Source organism: Fragaria vesca, linkage group LG4 (assembly GCF_000184155.1).
Source record: "Fragaria vesca subsp. vesca linkage group LG4, FraVesHawaii_1.0, whole genome shotgun sequence".
Taxonomy (NCBI): Eukaryota; Viridiplantae; Streptophyta; class Magnoliopsida; order Rosales; family Rosaceae; genus Fragaria; species Fragaria vesca.
In genome coordinates, this window is record NC_020494.1 from 4,698,093 (window position 1) to 4,703,805 (window position 5,713).

Below are 5,713 nucleotides of genomic sequence, written 5' to 3' on the forward strand. Positions count from 1 at the left end.
AACCAATAATCCAATATTTAATCAAAATAGGCAAAATTACCCGAGAGCCATAAATACGCTCATCATTGCCTAACTTCGATAATCTTAAATCGGAACGATCCGAACTTAAATATCATACTCAACAGTCGTAAATACCACCTCCTCAAAATACGACTTAAATCCTACGGCCGGATTCTACATTAATTAACCGCCAAAAATACCAAACTTCGGAAATTCACAAACCTATCCAAATCTCATCCAAAAATTCCAAAATTCACCTCAATAATATCCTCTTAATATTCTACATCAAAAACCACAAAATTTCCCAAAACAGCGGCGGCCGGCGACCAACTCCGGCGACCTGCAAATGCTACCAAATTTTAACAGAATCTTCCTCTCAATCTCCTCTACAACTTTCATGACCAACACATCACCTAATTCCAAGCCTAACTAGGCTAATCGAACGAAAACAACTTAAAAGCCCTAGAAATTTCAACTCCACATTTCTCCTTACCTAGCTCAAGAGGGAGGGAGCTGCTTGGAGGGGTTGCTGCACGGGAGGAGGGCTACAAAACCGTACCAAGCTTGCCCGGATTGGTGGCCGGAGGAGGGAGTTCCGGCGACCGGAAGTTCGGGGCAGCCTATCCTTTCGGGCGGCACCGCTCTCTCACGGCGGCGCTAGGGGGGCTGCTACCGGTCCTAGAAGATAGCTGGGTCAGAGACCGATCGATTGGGACCGGTGCGGCGGTCTGGGGCGGCCGGACGGCGGCGGTCTGGCGGTCAGAATTCCGAACGGCGGGAGGGCTCGGGGGAGAGAGAACCGGGAGGAGAAAAGAGGAGAAAAAGAGAAAAGAGAAATGGGCCTCTACACCCGGCCCAACAACACTAATATACCCAACTCCTACAAATAAAACACCCCGAAAAATAATACCCGAATAAAATTACCTTTTACTAGCTAAATTTACTATTTTACCGTCGTCATATTTTCCTCATACGAATAATCCTCCGCACATAATCGTCCCCGAAACCACTCTAGGGACCAATTAAACTATTAACTCAATGATCGAGACGGTAAAATTCTTATTATAATCACGCTAGTAAATAAGGTAAAAATATAAGGGTCGGGATGTGACACACTCTAACTGTTCCACATGTTTTCCCCTGCGCTCTTCGTTTTAAATTGCCCAGTCTGCAGAGTTCAGGTTGGACCTAGTAGGAGACGAGGCATAGTTACCCGCTTTTCCGCCAGTTTTCATCAGTAGGTTACCTGTTTAACCTACTAGTGTTTTCTTGCTTCCGTTAGTGTCTAATAGGTCTGAATACTTTGGGATTATTGTATATTATTTCGGTGGTGTGCTCGGTCGGTTGACTTTATGTTTAGAATTTCTGAAGGATAATATTTGCTTTTATTTAGCTGGATAATTGTGTGTTATATTTTTTGGACGTGCTGTAGTAAGAGTGTGAATTGGAAATTTTTCGGGTTAGGGTTGTCCATTTCCAAGGGAGGTTTTACCAATCTTTTCGGTAAATTTTCCTTCGAGGTGGTCCCCGCACGACTTACTCCGGATTTCAGGGTGAAATTCGGGGTGGGTCGTGTCAGTTATTGAGATAAATATTACATCTTTCACAAAGTTTACAAACAGACCGATTCAAAGAGGTGATGAGATCACGCAGATCACTTGAAGATCGGCGAACGGGGTCTGGTTTCCGAATATATAGGAGAGGATGCAAAAGATGTCGTCGTCTTCAAGTAGCTTCTTGGCTTGAAATTGAGCTCAAGTGAGATGTCAGCAAGGCATTTTTGCATTCGTTTGGAAAACTCATAGTGAGACTTTCCTGGCTCTGAGTCGACGTGAAGCAAGTTGACGATCTCATATACCAATTTGCCGCCGCCGATTATTGGGAAGAACAAAATTATTGAGGTTGGGATTGGGATTGGGTTAGGACTTAGGCTTAGGGTTGGGATTATTCGAGATTTGTAATTTTGGTTAGGATGGAGAGGTGGAATGGGCATAGATTATTGAGATTAGAGGAATGCGAGTTGAGTTGAGCTTTTGGGAGAAGACAATTACACTAACATTAAACAATTATTAATTATATCTCAAGGAAAAATTCACGGTTTATATTTTGTTGTAGATTTGAGATGGTTAGGTGTCTTGTTTCTATTGGGTTTAGGTTTGTAACTGTGGGAGTTAGAGGCGACCACGTCTCGGAGAAAATGGAGAATTACCCTTATATAGCACTGGTGTCGAGCCTTCGGGGCGAGAATGGATTTTAACACACGGGACCGGGCCCGGCCCGCGTAGTAGTGGGACCCGCCCAGACAGAAAATTTCATATAACAAATTCGGCAAAAAGCCCAGCCCGGCCGGTTCAGGTCGATTTGCAAGTTTTTTTTCTTGCTACGGGCTTTATGCCCAGCCCTAGAAGTACGCAGACTCTACTTGAAATTCATGATCCCTGAATGTAGGAAGAGTTTGTCCATCTCTCCCCACTGGTTCAAACTAAATAGGTTCTCTAGTATCCAATGCACAGGTTGATCGTAGATAGTTGTCATGGATGGATTCATTAAATCATCTTTTTCATGCTCCACAAATTTTTCCACGACAAATTCATCATGCACAATCATGTTATGAAGAATGATTCAACTGATCATGATGGCTCAAAGATCTTCTAGTTTAAACAACCTACCACCGTGACGCAATATTACCCATTGAGATTGGATGATACCAAAGTACCGCTCCACATCTATGTGGTAAGCCTCTTGTTTTTTGCAAAAGTGTTTCTCCTCTTCTGTTCTGGGGTTCGACATTGTTTTCACAAAAGTAAACCACCTAGGGTAAATTCTATCAGCAAGGTAGTAACCATTGGTGTACCTTTTGTTATTGACCTCAAATTGAACCTGAGGAGCAGTTCCACCAATGACACGCTCAAACACATTAGACACACCAAGAACATTGAGGTCATTTTGTGCTCCAGGGGTTCTGAAAAAAGCGTGCCATATATGTGTGTCGTAAGACGCCACTGCTTCTAGAATTATAGTTAGTCTTCCCTTCCGACCCAAGAAAGCTCTAGCCTAACTGATTGGGTTGTTCTTCCATTCTCAATACATGCAATCTATGCTCTCAATCATGCTTGAAAACCCGCGGCGATGTCCTCTATTGTGAAGCCTATATAAGTCAGCTGAATTGGGAGGACGAAAGAACCACTCACCGTAGAGAAACTCGATCTATCTGCAAAATTTCTTCAGACATTTCAGCGTTGTAGAAGTTCACATCCTAATGATTTCATCACATTGATCAGCAACTGCACCGTACATGAGCATTCTCAAGGCACCTGTCATATTTTGTCCATGAAGCAATCCCATTTTTCCAATGACATCTGTTTTTTGCCTCCAAAAACTGTCGTGGTTGCAAAGATCCTCCATTATACATTGGAAGACATTTATGCATTTGGTGCTGCATCCGAAAGCTTGCTTCGTTGTACACTAGATGTTCAACAAAATAATCCTGAAGGAGGAAATGACCTCGGACTTCTATGTGTCTCTCCACATTTGGTGCATGGACAGGTCGTGAACCACGCCCTTTAGGTGTCTATTCTAGTTGATATTGTGCCACCATTGCAACTGCTTGAGAGTTTGTAGCTTGAATCCTCTCCGGATCTTCCATATTTTCACGTTCTCTTTCTTGCAACCACCGGTTTAATTCATTCAGGAAAGGAGGAGAATGAGATGGGTAATGATATTTTTAAAGAGATGGAGGTATATAATGAGAGGAGTGAGTAGAGATTGAAGTCTAAAGGTTATTTATTAACATTCTTGAAGATAAAAAGTTTCGGATAAGTACACATGTCAGGTAAAGATTGTTTGAGAATCTTATCAAAAATCTGAAATATATTTTTAGAAGATAGGGGTGTCTAAAGTTGACATTTTAAATATCGCCTTGAAAATGATAAGATATTTTGTAATTTATAAAAAAATAAATTGATATTTAAAAAAAACAATTAATGTTGTACGATCAATCTCATTATTAATTAACCAAATTATAAGTTTAACATTTTCAATTAATGCATTATTCAAATATAAAATGTGAATATTAGATTATAGCAGACAAACTACCTTTAACTGGTGCATTGACAAAGGATAGGCAATTGTCAATTTCAGATTAATAGTGAATTAGCATGAGCAATTCAATTGGCAAATAAGCAATTGCATTGAATTCCCCTTATCTAACAGGTGCAAATGCTCTTATAGTAAACTAAAAATCAAGTACCATTGCTTGCTCCCCATGCTTAGGCAGAGTAACATGATATTTGTCCCATCCTTGCTCTTGGTATTAGGGCTTGTCATTGTACCAACAACAACAACAACAAAGAAGTAAGTGATGCACATTGGATCTCTCTTCTTCTTTTGGAGATCCTTGTTCTTACTCCCCAAATGCCTACTAAGTTTCTGCTTCAAAGATTTAATGGGCTCCTGGGTCATCTTCTAGCCCAGCTACATCAAGCCCATCTGAAACTACACCATCACCCCAGGCCCAACTTTCGCATTCAACCCAATAATAGGTTAGTCTAACTAGATTTTTCAACATCAAACTATAAAAAGAAATAAACTTTTGTTGGCAATTATATTATAAAATTGTGTAGGATCAAAATTTTTTTGTTTGTTTCTTTTTTCAGATTTTCAGAATTACTATCCTTATGCATGAAGATAATCAATTTGGTCATTGTGGTCGGACTCTATTATGGATTTCTGACCACATTCTCCATAGGGCCCTCTTATCTTTTCCTTCTCTAAGCTTAGGTTATGAAAGAAGGAGAAGAAGGAACCGAGAAGAAAGTATCAGCAACAACCGATTTTATTACAGGACACCTAATGATAAGGTTTCCGCCGATGTACATGAACTCCATGCTGCCATTCACCACCTCCAACACAAGCTGGTCTGACTAAGCTAGCCTCGAAACCTCTTGCACCAACGCCAATATCGTATCGGATCTCAATGTGCTTTCATAGGAACCTCGGTCTTCGAACCACGACTCGGTTCTAGACCTTGCAGCCCTTCCAATTCCGTCTCCAACTTATGTTCACAAACTCCACCACCATGGCCAAAAAAAATCGTAAGATGGACATAACCCATGACAATTCTCATAGTGGAACTCCATCATGACTGACAGATCCCGAGAAAATTCAAGCCTCTGCCACATCTAACACCGTTGGCGCCTCACCCTGATTCTTTGAACCGAATCATTGTGTTGCATCACCACCAGATCAACCTGCACAAATTCTCCTAGGACCCATCCAATAGCGTTACTTAAAGTACTACATTAATTCATAGTTTCTAAAATGATTGTCCGGTTATTTACACTAAATCTTCTAAACACAAAAAAAGATCAAATCTTATTAAAATCAAAATGAAAGTTCGACCAAACTGGATATGTGGGTTGAAGATTGCAAGTTTGTAGGAATGATTTAAGATATATTGAAGGAGAAATCACTTCTTCCTCTAGTCTTTCTTAGAAATGATCATAGCACATTGATTTGTAGAGCTCATTCCTCTAGTACTAGTGTACATTAGTACAACTGCACTAGGGAAATGGATTCAGATGCTTATCATGCTCTCTTTTTACCAAGCGAGTAGATGCCCAACGTCGGACCCAAAAAAAAAAGATGCCCAACGACCTGTCGTTCTGCAATCACACTGTGACCTATCAAAATTTAATTTTTTTTTTTTTTTTAA